The sequence below is a fragment of the Lissotriton vulgaris genome, chromosome 2_1, assembly GCF_964263255.1.
Source record: "Lissotriton vulgaris chromosome 2_1, aLisVul1.2, whole genome shotgun sequence".
NCBI classification, from domain to species: Eukaryota; Metazoa; Chordata; class Amphibia; order Caudata; family Salamandridae; genus Lissotriton; species Lissotriton vulgaris.
The window spans coordinates 847642267-847657371 of record NC_141687.1 but is presented as its reverse complement, the minus strand read 5'-3'; positions in this window follow the sequence as shown (position 1 = coordinate 847657371).

Genomic DNA, 15105 nt, shown 5'->3' with positions numbered 1-15105 from the left:
CACCGTCCTGGGCTACCTGGGAGGCAGACTTGGGGATGGCTCTAGAGCCGGGACAACGCAAGCGTATTGGGCTCCTGACTTGGAAGGTCTTGTGTAATGCATGGTTCAACTGATCCATTTTAACTTTGTCCACCGCACCTATATGACCCCGGTCTCTTTGAATCGCATCTCTGCAGATAGGCTGCACAACTGCCCTAGGTGTGGGGTGGAGAGAGCTGGATTCTTCTATCTAGCCTGGGAGTGCCCGCAGGTCGGCAACTTTTGGAGGGAAGTGGTGGACCATATCGGTCGTGCTACAAAACTCCGAATTTCTCTAGACCCGCTCCATTGTCTCTTGGCCCTGGTACCCAAGCCCAAAAAGAGAAACCTGTCCTACAAGTTTCTACAACTGTTGCTAGTGTCGGCAAGACGGCGTGTGGCCATCACCTGGATGGGGCAGAGAGCTCCCGAGTTGTCCCTCTGGCTGAGAGATGCTAGAGAGTGGTCCCTAGCTGAGGAGACGCATATGCAGCGCACAAGCCGTGATGGGAATCTCCAGGATGACCTGCTTGCCTGGAGGATGATGTGTGCAGAGGGGTTGATGGATGATGATTCAGATGCCACCAGTGCCGAATTGTTCACCCCTAGGGAATCTGGTTCCGAGGGGGATGGGGAGGGAGACGGGTTGGTGGGCCCTGGTCCGGGGTAATGCCCTGCTCAACGCGCACTAATGTTCCCTGTGTATATATCTGCGATTTGCTTTGATTCCCGAATGTCTGTTTCTAGATGTGATGCCTGCGCCTTTCGAGCCCCACATGGATGACCTGACTTTTCCACATGCTTTATTACTGATGCCACGCACGGGGGGTTGTTCTTGTCGTTTTTTGTTGAAATTGTGTTAATTGAAAAGCATAGCTATCCAGAGAGGTAGGGGTAGGATTACATGGAGGACATAGAAGAGAATGTGTATATATAAAAATCAGCGGATATCATGATGTCTGCATACTGTTCATGTACGGCTATGATTACTTGAGACATGCTCTGATTCTACGCCGCCCAGCCTCCGGGATGTGGGCCCATATGGCTGTGTTTTACCTTGAATGTGGCATGTATCCAACCTTGCCCTCGATCTACCTGAGAGGCTTTGATGACCTGTACCTTCTGTGTTTCCGCAATAAAAATATTTTTCAGAAAAAAATTACAGCTGAGAATTCCCTCCTCCTGTGGCTGCATTGAATGTATATTCTACAAGAAGCCTTTAATCATTGCCTTTAGTTCACAAGTAAGTAGGTGCCAGGTGAAAACTTTCTTTGAAAACAGTAGACTGACAGAACAAACATCCAAATAGATAATGAGGAGTTTGATATTGAATGCATTTGTTGACTGTGGCTAGAGTAATCTCTGAAGTGCTATGTCTTGGATATTTCGACACCTGTAAAACAAAATCTTGGAATGGTAAAATAAAACCTTGGAAAGTCTGACACAAAGGGTATTTGAAGAATGCAAATTAACTTTACGTTTCATGCAAAAAAAGGACTAATTTACAACCCTTAGATACTGAATTTATTATTTCTTTTGTTGTTATGTTAGTTATAGAACTTATCCTATGGTCTATTCACAAAAGTAAACTTTCACAAGTAGATTTACTCATGTGTAAATGTATTCTTTTACTTAGATGTAGGTCAACACATTTTTGCTATTCACCATTTCCGAGTGCAGATTTTTCACCTAAGTGTAGACTTACATGTCTCAACCCCTACAGTGCAGGGAGTGGAAATATCTATTAGTAAACTTACCAGTGTAATGATATTAATAGTAACTTTTAAAGCATAGGTGGAGACCTGCACCACCGGACCAGAGATCTGCATGTAGTAAGGAATTGAGAACAATAGTGAATTTATTGATTCTTAAAAAATATTTTAAAAACTTTACGGTTAAATGAAAATGTTAATTAATTTAACATAAGCATTATTAATATATAAATAATATTGTTACATTACATTGATCCATGAATTAAATATGCATTGAATAATTACAATACATTGATTTAATTAATAAATATTGCTTTTTATACAAAATTTAAAAAGGAAACTTCATTACTTGCATCATTACTAGCATATTACATTTAATTAATTAATAGTTATGTGCTATGTCAATTTTGAAAAATTTGTTTTAAACATTTAAAAGTTTAAAGTAATTTTGTTTTTTAATAAGTCAATACACTAAAAATAGGTATATAAATATTTATTTCAAAAGCCAATTGAATTATTTTAAAATGAATTCCTATGGGAATGGTATTTTACATTCCTTCTTCCATTAATTTCTATGGAAGTTTTTTGTTGTACCTGTGAGCTGGCCAGTGTGGTGCTAGATTTACTCCAAGGATAGGATGGAAGGGCAGAGCTACACCATGACTAAAAGGACTGGTCCAAAATTTAGCTATGTGTCTGATGTACCCCAAAGGTATTGATTGATACATTATCAGTGATATTACTGCAGGAACTTCAGACACCGCCGATGTTGCATCAGCAAAGTTCTGAAGCCTCACTGGCTGGCAGAGCAGGCATTGCCATGATGGGGACAAGGCTGGGAGCAGTAGCCCAATCCTATTTGAGCAGCAGCGACCATTGATGTGCTTGAGATGACCCTTCCTGCCCCCAAAGCGATCTAGGGTCAGAGCAAGTACAGGAGTTGCTAGTGCTGCTGAGCCTGCTGCTCCAACAAGCTGCCACTTGGAAGAAAATTGGTGTGGCGGAATTTAGCTGGCACAGCCGGCAAGAGAGTGCCTGAGAGGGTGAATATAGAGCTGCCTACCCCTTTGGGATACAATGCTTGGGATGTGGAGAGGAGCACTAGGACTTCACGACAGCCACCATATTGAATTGGGCAGGGAGTGAAATTAGGACACATTTACAGTGACTGGAAGTGGCTATTGTTGCACTGAGACACATAAATGCAGGTCGTGCTTCCCCTAGCAATGAATTGCCAGGACTACACCTGAATTATCACATACAAATATACCAGAGGGAGACGATCACTGTTGGGTCCGGTGAACTGTTCTGTTTCGGATCTTAGGCATCTGGCACAGCCTCTTTTGTTTGATCTTAATCCTTGTTACGTTTCCAAAGACTGTTTTCATTCAGTGACTTAGGGACAGCGTATCACTTATCCCCATCATATAGATGTCTAGCCACAGGATGACCAGACAGTTGTTCTTCACAGAAGCTCTGAATAGTAAAAACCCATGACACAACCTAAGGAAGCCATTATGTCCATCATCATCCTGGAATTGATAATGTATGAATTCGAAAGTATTAAAGTTTCCATCTTGACCATGGAGCTATCCACTACAGAAACTGCCAAAGAGCTTCATTCATTCTATGGAGAACTTACCATACTCAGACATCAAATCTAAGTAACACATTTTAATGCCAGAAAACAACATATTGAAACCCATGGCCTTGGGAAATGTGTTGCGGAACTTCCAACAGCAGATAATGGACCTGGAAGAGAGAAGTCACAGAGACAATATCAGGATGTTTGAGGTCTGACATGCTTGCCTTTCTTTCGACGTTCATTCCAAAGCAACTGGACCTGACCAATGCCACCTATCAAAATATAAAGAGCACATAGGATTCAAAAAAGGAGGAACACTAGGGGTGATCCACCATGACCTATAATAGCATGTCTTTTGAGGCAGCAACATACATGTTTTTTACTGAACCGCTTTAGAAAACATGGGCAATATGTCTATAAGGACACAGAATATCCTTTGAGACGAACTTTTCTCGAGAAACAAATATCTTCTGGATGAAATTCTTTGCCTTCTATCCAAACCATTAGATCAATGAACCGAGATATGTCCTTTTGAACCCAGCTGTGGTGTAGAAGGTGTCCACATACTGGTTGGAGAATTCAAATTCTTGCTTTTCGCAGATGATATTCTGCTTATCCTTCAATTTACTGGAACTGTCTTTACTAGTGTTTATTAAGCTAATTTCAGAGTTTTCTAGATTCTTGGAATATAAAATAAACTGGACCAAGAGTGAAGCAATGCCTGTGACGTCTACCATGGTTAAAGCAGCAATGCCAGACCCACAACTGAAATGGATACCTCACAGGGCTAAATACCTAGGTATTCTGTTGAGTAGAGTTATAAACAGAATTGCAAATAACAAGATGTTGCTACTAATTGAGCAGATGAAGAGAGCCTTTATCAAAAAAGAGAAATTACGCACTGGCAACCCCTAAGCTAAAGCGGAGTAGCGTCGCTCCACTGCTTGGCAGCAGTGAAGTAAAGGAAAAATACAATGATAATAACTTGATGTTATTATCATTTTATTTTGTCCTGCTGTGGCAGCTTGGTGGTGCAGGGCAGCTCTGCTCTCAGAGCAGGGGGAGGAGTGGTGGGCATACTCTGTTTGGCTGGCTGTCTCGGGCCAGCCTAAAATTCATGCTCACTTTGCATGGTCTCCACCCAGGCTGTATTACACGCTGAGTGGAGAACATGCCCAGGCTCCCACTGCCTGTCTGAGCTCTGAACCACGGCACTCAGACCAATCAAAATACTGCATTGCAGCGTTATGCTTGGCTTGGGGAGCCTGGGTGTGTTCCCTGTTCTGGCCGGAGAACAGGAGTACGGAGAAGAGACGCGGCAAGAAAGTGGTGAGAATGTATGTTTCTTTTTTTTTATACACTACCTACCCCATGGGCCCGCCACCCCCGATCCGTACCGGCCACCACTGAAATTACGTCTATGAGGTAGGGTCCAAACATTGATTATGGGAATTGATTTGGTATGCTACCAATTAAGTTGCATCTTCAACTCTTAAGCTAATGAACTGATAAAAAGTTACATTTGGGGCTCAATTTTTCAGGATTGGCATTATCAAAGTGATTTATGCGGCTGCACCATATCAAGATGTATTAAAAGGTGCTCCACCTTTTCTATGTTACAAATCATCTAAACCCAAACTTGGAAAAACCTGACCGGGCCTTCTTGGAAAAACAGTTGCATGGGGGCACAAAAACAATTTTACAGCCATTTACAAACAACTTAAACACACATTTGACTCCAAAAATACACTGTTCGGGGGAAATGGTATCTGTCTGGACATTCACTCAGGAGTCGATAAGTAAAATTGGCTTGCTCGACCGCAACAGCACACCTACATGGAACAATGGGACCCTCTTGAGAGGAGACAACCTAATATGTTGGGTGGACTGGATGGAGAAAGGAATTTATTTGCAGGAACATATCCTACTGGATGACTTATATCTCTTCTGGATCTGTCAAGAGAGTTTCAACCGACCCAAACACAATTCTGTAAATATCTGCAACTGAGCCATTGTTTGAAAATTAGTTTGGGACCCATGCCCTACGACCTAAAAGGTCCCCTCTACATGAGTATCTAGTTAAATGGGGCCACTATAAGAGCTTATGTTAGATGTTTATGAAACTTTGATCACAGGACTTTATTCGAAACCCACTGACACTTTCAGACAAAAGACGGCAATATGACTGCAGAAATCATACATGGACGAGAATTGAAAGAACTTCTGAAGACACAAGTCAGAGGCTACGAGAAGCATGCCTCAAGTTCGGCTTCTTCAATATCTTGCAAGATTGACATTGATTACTTTATAAGCTACAGAGGGCTCTGGCTTGTTGTACTCTTCCAATTGACTGAGATGTATTCAAGAGAGAAGAAACATAATACATCTGCTGTGGAATTGTGTGAATATCAAAATGTAGTGGTAGTCCGTCTGGCACACTTTAAGGGGCAAAATAGATTTGTCCTTGACTCCATCAATAGAGCTGGCACTTATTTAAGATACCCTGGGAGTGACAGCCCTGAGAAATCACAAGACAAGATGTCTGGATGCCACTCAAGCTGTGGCTACGCTATGGATACCGCAGCACTGGAAATAGGAGACCTACACATGAGGAATGGATGGACTCACTAAGGATGACGGCAGCTCATGAACAATTAATGTAAGTATTGAACTGCAAATGTTCAGTGAGAACTTAGGTCTATTCCTTACCTTTAATGGATAACTAAAATATAAGATGGAAAATGTACTCAAATGTAAACTCAAGAAGACTGTGTACTAGCACTGTGTCATGACACCCTTCATGATCAGTGACATTCATTGTTTGAATCCTTGTGCTGATTGGTTCTATGTCACCTGATACTACTATTCAAAACAGACAGGGCATTGGTGTGGACTATTTTATCAAGGACAGGTTATATTATGGGACTGATTTAGACCTCCGTAGACAGGTTACTCTGCCACAACAATGAAGAATATCCCATCCGCCGAAATATAAATCCCATTATATCCTATGGGATTTAGCTTTCAGTGGACGGGATATCCATCACTGTTGTGATGGAGTAACCCAAACGCCGAGATCTAAACCAGGCCCTTTGTTATTTAAGGCAGTGTTTTCCAAACTGTAGTGGGACACAAGCCTATTTTTGTTGAGTCATGAAAGTCCAAGCAGTAAATAAATATGCCTTTAAATTCTGTATTAACTTGTCACTTTTGCTGAGCATCAAAGACTGCAGTCAAATGTTGGTCTTTGTCTTCTGACAAATTACTGCTTATTTTTTACCATGGAGATTGCTGTTTACAAACTGCTCTCACATTGGAGTCAGAGAAAGAAACAACTGTGAAAGGAAATGCTGTAGGATGTCAGTTTTTGTAATGCTCAACAAAATGTTAATAACTGTAAATGAACTGTACACATTCAGTAGTTAGGAAAGTAAAAATGAAGCACTTGTTTTGTAATTCTGCAGTTTGATGGAAAGATTTTAATAAGATTAAGAAAAAAATCAAGAAACGTTACTTAGTGCTGAATAAGAAACCCGATTTTTAGACATTATCATTTGTGTGTAATATAGCTTTATCAGTATAACGGGATGCCTATGCAATTGTAGTGACCATTTCAATAGAAAATGTCCTGCCTGTAAATGATGTCATAGGATTTGGTATATTTAACTGTAATGCTTCAACACTAATAAAAATTATACAAGGGTATAAACCATATCGCGTCCTAGGCTGTTTATGATTGTTTACCAGGTTTTTGCTGATTTTCTCTGATATCTTTCCACATTGTTTTTTTGAAAAGGGAATATTATCTATTGCATTGATAGTAGTACAGCATATAAAACTCCTGCCCTATCGAGACTCCTGGTTTACTCTACAAATACTTTACTTCAGTGGCCCTAATTTAAATTTATGCAGAATAGGGTAGGTACTTATACCGTGTACCGAGGGAGAGGTATTTACCTGATGTGGTAAATTCTACCCCTGGGTTTCGGTAACTTCGCGGTTCGCGTAGAGCGCGAAGTTGCCGAATACTATGCAATCTACAGCGTAGCGTAGTTGTTTTTCTTCCTCGCACACTCAAAATGTGTCCTTGTGGGCGCGGTAATGACTTACCGTGATTCTGCGTTCGGCGACTCGATTTTCTATCCCGTTCGCGTGCGCCACGAGGTTTGGAATTCGGCTGCATGATCCCGCGAGACTGTGTGAACGCTAACACATCATTCGGACGCGCTATCTTCCTTCCGGCGGCAGTGTTGGTAAGATCGCATTCCCGAACACGCAGAAACTACAATCTGGCAAAGAATATCTCTCAAGCATGATAAAACCTTCTTGAAAATTATCATTTTGCCCAGAAAAACGTCTCAGATTGTGATTTGGCTGTAGTCTTTTGTGCAAGGAATCCTTTTTTTCTACTCTTTTTTTCAAGAGGAAGGAAGTGCCCCTGAGTCTCCAACTTCCTGTTCCTGTCCAGCAGGTTCCTCCCAGTGCTTTGTCCATGTGCTGTTCACTTTCTTTTGGATTTGGAGCTGAAAGGATCACTTTTTGTGTATTTCTACTACATCATATCATTGGATTGGATTTATTGAGGACTTTTGGATTTGAGATCTTATTTTACAAGTAATTTGGAGAATTGTTGTACATGTTTGTTTGATTGGGGCTTTTTTTACCTACAGTTTTCTGGGCTTTTCATCGTTTTTAAAAATTATTGTTGTGGGTGACCTGTACTTTCAGTAGGGGCCTAGTTGTATTTCTTTGAAATTTTAGCCAGTAGACCCAGAGGTACCCATGGGTCCAACCATGTTTCTGTGGTGTCTGTTGAATTTCAAGTTATTAGCATCATGGATGGCATTGGATTGAATTGCAAAATGTGTTTTTTGGAGTGGAATTTCAGTTTTTGTGTGTGTGTGTGTTAATTACAAAAGGATTTTCAGCCAGTAGGTAACCCTATGAGTTCATATAGTGATATAGGCCTGCTTGAATTCATTGTATGTACTTTCTTGTTATTATGGGTGGCCTGGCCATGTGATGGTGGCCATTTTGTGGGACCAGCTGCTGTGCTTTTGTCATAGGCCTCCAAGCGTGTGGCCTACTCTGCCAGTAGTCCCAGAGGTACTACTCATCATCAGTCATCATGGGCGCATGAAAGTTAAACAACTGTTTTAGTGTCTGTTGAGTTTTAACATTATGTATGGCATGGATGGCTTTGGATTGAAGTGCAAAATGTGGTTTTTGGGGTGCAATTTTAGTTTTTGTATGTGTGTTAAATAAATAGGGCTTTTCAGCCAGTAGGTAACCCTAGGAGATCAGCTCGCGTAGTTTTGGCAACTCTGCACAGCGCGACAACGCAGACTTACAAGTTTTTGTCTTCTTTGCGCGCTCAATCTGCGTGATCGTGCACGCAATAACAACTTTTTGTACAGTTTGCGATGCCGAACACGCTGAATTTTCAGTCTGGCGAACAATATCTCTCGCGCTGCATGATGATTTTGTTCATTTTGCTAAAAAACTCCTCAGGTTGTCATTTGGTTGTAGTTTTTGGAGCATGGAGTCATTTTTCTTTTTAAAAATTTTTTTTAAAAGAGGACGGAAGTTTGCCAGAGACTCCAACTTCCTGTTCCTGTCCTTTGTATGCACTTTCTTATTATTGTGGTTGGGCGGACCATGTGGGTGGCGGCCATTTTGTGAAGCCAAGCATTGTGCTTTTGCTATAGGCCTGCATTGTCTGTCTTCTCTTTCTCTTCATGTTGTTGTGGGTGGCCAGGCCATGTGGTGGCAGCCATTTTGTGGGACCATCCACTGTGCTTTTGCCATAGGCCTCCAAACTTGTGGCCTAGTCTGCCAGTAGGCCCAGACTCCCAAAGGTACTCATCAGGGGTGCTTGAAGCAACTGTTTCTATGTTGTCTATTGGATTATAAACATCATTTAGGGCATGGATGGCATTGGATTGAATTCCAAAATGTGGTTTTTGGGGTGAAGTTAACTTTTTGGGTGTGTGTTAAATAAATGCCTTTGTTGCATTTGTATGTTTTGTTTAACTTTCCAACCTTTTAGCCATGCTGATTTTCTTTTTTGCATTAAAGCTGTGTTGTGTAACAGGCATTCGTTGTCTGGCCATATTGGGATATATGCCTGCTTGAGTTCATTGTATGTACTTTCTTGTTATTGTTGATGGGCTGACCATGTGGGTGACGGCCATTTTGTGAAGCCAGGAATTGTGCTTTTCCCATAGGCCTGCATTGTCTGTCTTCTATTCCTTTTTTTTGTGAGTGGCCTGGCCATGTGGTGACGGCCATTTTGTGGGACCAGCCACTGTGCTTTTACCATAGGCCTCCAAACTTGTGGCCTACTCTGCCAGTAGTCCCAGAGGTACTACTCATCATCAGTCATCATGGGTGCATGAAAGTTTTTGTGTTGTCTGTTGAATTTTAATATCATGTATGGCTTGGATGGCTTTGGATTGAATTGCGAAATGTGGTTTTTGGGGTGCAATTTCAGTTTTTGGATGTGTGTTAAATAAATAGGGCTTTTCAGCCAGTAGGTAACCCTAGGAGTTCAGCTCGCCTAGTTTTGGTAACGCTGCACAGCAATACAACGCAGACTTATAGTTTTTGTCTTCTTCGCACGCTCAATCTGCGTGTTCGTGCACACGATAACGACTTTTTGTGCAGTTCGCAATGCCGAACACGCCGATTATTCAATCTGGCGAACAATATCTCTCGAGCTGCATAAATCCTCCTTGAAAATTATGATTTTGTTCATTTTGCTAAAAAAAAAACTCAGGTTGTCATTTGGTTGTAGTTTTTGGAGCATGGAGTAATTTTTGTTTTTTAAAAAATTTTTTAAAAGAGGAAGGAAGTTCCTCAGAGACTCCAACTTCCTGTTCCTGTCCTTTGTATGTACTTTATTGTTATTGTGGTTGGGCTGACAATGTGGGTGGTGGCCATTTTGTGAAGCCAAGCATTGTGCTTTTGCCATAGGCCTGCATTGTCTGTCTTCTCTTTCTTTTCGTGTTGTTGTGGGTGGCCAGGCCATGTGGTGGCGGCATTTTTGTTGGACCATCCACTGTGCTTTTGCCATAGGCCTGTATTGTCTGTCTTTTCTTTCATTTCATGTTGTTGTGGGTGGCCAGGCCATGTGGTGGCGGCCATTTTGTGGGACCATCCACTGTACTTTTGCCATAGGCCTCCAAACGTATTGCCTAGTCTGCCAGTAGGCCCAGACTCCCAGAGGTACTCATCAGGGGTGCTTGAAGCTACTGTTTCCATGTTGTCTGTTGAATTTAATCATCATTTAGGGCATGGATGGCATTGGATTGAATTCCAAAATGTGGTTTTACTTTTTTGGGTGTAGTTAACTTTTTGGGTGTGTGTTAAATAAATGCCTTTGTTGCATGTGTATGTGTTGTTGTGTAACTTTCCAACCTTTTTAGCCATGCGGATTTTCTTTAAAGCTGTGTTGTGTAACAGGCATCCTTTGTCTGGCCATATAGGGATCTAAGCCTGTGTCAGGCCTGTCGTCGTTGCTCCTCAGGATTGGATTGATGCTATAAAAGGGGCCCACCTCTAGATCATCCCAAGTCTGGCTATTAGTAACACAGACTATTAAGGAGATCAAGCGGGGGAAAAATAGGGAAGTCCGGAGGGGAACAGCTGGGCGACTGGAGCTGGAAACCTGTAAATATATAAAGCATGGGATAAATGGGAGAGTCACTCTAGACCTAAATTCTCTCTACCAAATATGTTATGTTTGTCACCCACCTGAAAGATCATACAGGTATGTTGGAACGAAGAGTGACAGAACAGGCGTCTTCTCAATTCCCAGACTTTCCTGCTTAAATACATAAAGAAGACCATAAATATGCCCCTTCCTGCCCACCTCTATGGATAGGGTTCAAAAGCACAGTTATATGAGGAAGAACATTAAACACCTACCCTACTGAGAATGGAAGAGGACCTGAAGGCCAATAAGAATTCACATCACCTATCACTCAGTCCAGTGAAAAGAAAACAACATCCCCTCCGATGTGGAGTTAAATATAGTACAGGCAAGTGCACAGAGCACCCTATGCGATTTCTCAACCACCTAAAATGGGAGTCTGTAGGGTACTTTTCCAAGAACAAAGAACCAAAAGAAAACAGCCCAGCATAAATCAAAGGTTGTAAAGGACTCAACTCCCCTGCAGATACGTCTCTGCAAGGAAAAGCAGGAACCACACTTCTCCACAAGTACAAGGATACTTAGCCTCAGTATCCGACCGGAAAATAGAACCCAACAAAGTTGGAGATAACGGTAGTATATAGTTCAGCACAATACAAACACCCCCTGATCGGGGAAACCTGAATACGTAGCTCGCCAAACGCGATGTGGGCGCTTCCTAAGCCCCTCCCAAGTAATCCACAAGGCGATGAAAACGGAGTTCCAAGAATCGAAATATCAGCTACCGATACGGGCGCTTCCTAAGCCCCACCTAGTATTCCAACGGGTGCAAAGTACAATCCAGTGTGAGCTTACCTCAGCCCACCAAAGACAGCACCAACGAAGAGCAAGTCACACGAGCAATCCTTCTTGCTCGCCAGGAAGGAATAATCGGCAAGGCGTCTCTCCACTAGCGCCGTGATATCCCATTTCCTGGTCGCATATCGTCATTCCTATGCGCCGCGCTAGGAATCATGGGAATTGTCGTTTTCATGCTCGGTACCGATTCGAGCTGCAGGCAGTGATTTACCAGCGGCCGGGGAATCCTGACAGCCTGCTTGAGTTCATTGTTCCTCTTGGCTTTTTGCTTCCATCCCCATTGCCAGCTGCAGGTCCCTGATGCTGCATTCATCCCACATGATGCACAAATTAAGGCCAAACAGGTTACACTACGTTTGTATTTGTGTTCTTTGCTATTCATACTCTTCCTGAGTGTACACAGTACACTAGTAGTAATTAAAATTAAAGCACAACAAATTCCACGTTTCACTGATGTTCTTCTGACTTTTTTGCTTTTAGGTGCACAAAAGACTGAGAAGGAGGGGTCTGTCATCATCACCCGTTGTACTGCCAGACAGACGTCCTGCTGTTGTACGTGACGTGACGTGTGGTGTGACCTGACCAGACATCTCTGCAACTTGTGCAACTGAGTGCTGCTGACATATGAAGAAGATGGGCCCAAAGAAAGCAGGTACCCCTCCAAGACCAAGAAAGTTGCTGAGAAGAAGGAACAGAAGAAGGAAGTGACACTAAAGTCTGGTGTTCCCCCCAACACCTTTTTTGGGAAACCAAAAATGACACCTGCAGCAGCGGTGTCCCGGGGGCAAGCTGGGGGCAGCACCTCCGCATCCGTATGCACAAACCACCAACCCAGGCCCAAGCAGATGAGTGGGGAAGAGGTAGCCAGCCTAATGGTGGAAAGCAGTGATGCTGAGCCTGACCTAAACTTATCGCTATCTCAAAGTAGTACACAATCAACACAGGAGGGAACAACGCAGCAGATAAGTGGTCAACAACAACAGCCGCAACCACCACCCGCAATAATAGTTGTTGTTCCTCCTGAAGTAGGGGCAGTTCAGGAAATTAAGCCTCATGCAGAGGAAGAAGAAGAGGAAGCCACTCATTCAGGAGATCCATTGTCTTCCAAATCCCCGGCAAGGAAAAGGGGGGTTAGTCCATCGAGTTCTTCGCCAAGCATCCCTTCTGATGATCTAGATCTCACTTGGGAGCCACAACAATCTGAACATGAGAGGGAGACACATCCCAAGACCAGGCTAGGGAAAAGGAAGGTTTCAGAAAGCCTTACACCTGTGGTTCCCAAACTGTGCGCCGCGGCGCCCTGGTGCGCCGTTAGTAGCAGCCAGGGGCGCCGCGCACGATGTGTGAAAGACCGGAATCAATCAGGTGTCAAAAACATAATGAATCGCCTCGCTGCTGTTTTGGAAGTCGACACTTCTCCTCGTCTGATAAGAAAGAGGATTAGAATGTGAATCCAGATCTCACTGTGCTATACTTAGCCGCCTGGCCTGGCCCTCCTGTTTTATTCCAAACCTCTCTAGAGTTCTACCGGAGTCATACAGCTGTTGGATTGTCTGCTTCTCGCGAGGAAGCTTATAGACGGGAAGGAGGGATGCGAGTGCAGGTAGGGTCTGTTGTGATGCACTACCCGGGGAAGTGGGTATGGTAGTGTAAAGGGTGGAGAGGCTATAAAAGGGGATGGGCTGGAAATCAGAAAAGCTCCCAGACCCTTTGAAGGTTTGTAAATAGGACACTGTAAAATGTATGCATTTTTATGTCGTGTAAATCACGCAAAATTAAAGAAATTATGCAAGCATGGTAGTTCACATGATTTTGTTAAATCGATACTTCCTCATGGGGTATTTCTATAATACCATCCATAAGGGAATTGAAGTCGTGGCCCACTGTCACCGGATGCAGAATCTGGCAACTTTCTATAATCCCAGTGAGAGGAAGGATTCGGTTTACCTGGATTGCTTTGGGGTTTCAAATTATGAAGAATGTATAATAGCATTTTTAGAAAGTTTCATTGAAGACATTGAAACAATTCAAGATTGCATGAGGAAATTGAACACCACTCAATACATTGCTGAGCGTGGTTGGAATCATTTTGGATAAACATTAAGGATTTGTTGAGCTTCGGCCCTCAACAGCCGTGCCTCGTGGCAAACAGACAGGATGATATTTATTTATGTTGAATCGCACCTGGTAGCGGACAAGTGCAGCCTTGGGAGCACGCAAATTAGTTAAAAAGAATAAAACTGAGCTTAAAAAAAAAACGAGTAACAACAAGAAGACCCTCATCTTCATAATTTATAGGTGGAGTTGCGGGCAAAGTTTGTTGCAAACTGTGCATTGATAGTCACTTAAGCAAGTAACAACGGTCAAATCTTTTAAATACAACTTTACAGGGTGTGCACAAAAATGGCTAAGGTAATATTGATATGAAAGCAATCTACAGAATGCACATGCTGGTGCTTTCCAGACACCAGGCCCATGGGGCCCGACTGTGGTGGTTGGGAAGCATCAGTAGGAAGGTTGTACAAATGGGATCACCAGCAAGCAGCGCACTCTGGAAACAGCTACACACGTGTTCTGCACATCAGGCTTGAAAGTGCCCTCATGCTATTTCTACCAACCACAGCAACACTGTGTTTCTTCCGTCCATGTTTCTTTCCCCCATTTTGAAAAACAGTGCCCCTGTGTTGCTTCTGCCCCATGTCCCTGTATTGCTTCTACCCCCTGCCCCCACAATGCTTTAATCACTTTTTTTTCTTGTTAGTTACCGATCCAACTAGGATCAGCAACTCAAATCAAACAAACAAAACTGCTGTCATTTTTTAGGCACTTGCATGCGTGATGCGCCTACAAATGACAAAGCCTTGTTTATTTTTTTACATTCTCTAGCCAAGTGCCAAAGCATTAGGAATGCTGTTCCCCTTGGTTGAAACCATTGGCAAAGACAATAGGCCCCAGAGACATATCGTCTTTGCCAGTGCTTGTTTAAATTCAGGAATCCTGCAAGGAATTGTAATGCCTTTGTTACACCCTTGATATTGCAGTCTACCGTTAGCACTTAAAGCCCAGAGTAAAAAAGTACAATCAGCAACTTAAAGTGACACTGCATTTATGTTCTTCCTCCCATCATATTGTAAAGCGCTCTGATAACCTTTGGGATCTTGTTTGCGCTATATAAAACTTTATAAATAAATAAATATATTTCTGTTTTGTTCAAAGGACCTTCAATGTTTATGTAAACCAGTAAAAGTCATATTGTCAGGTGTGCGAATGAAAAAAGT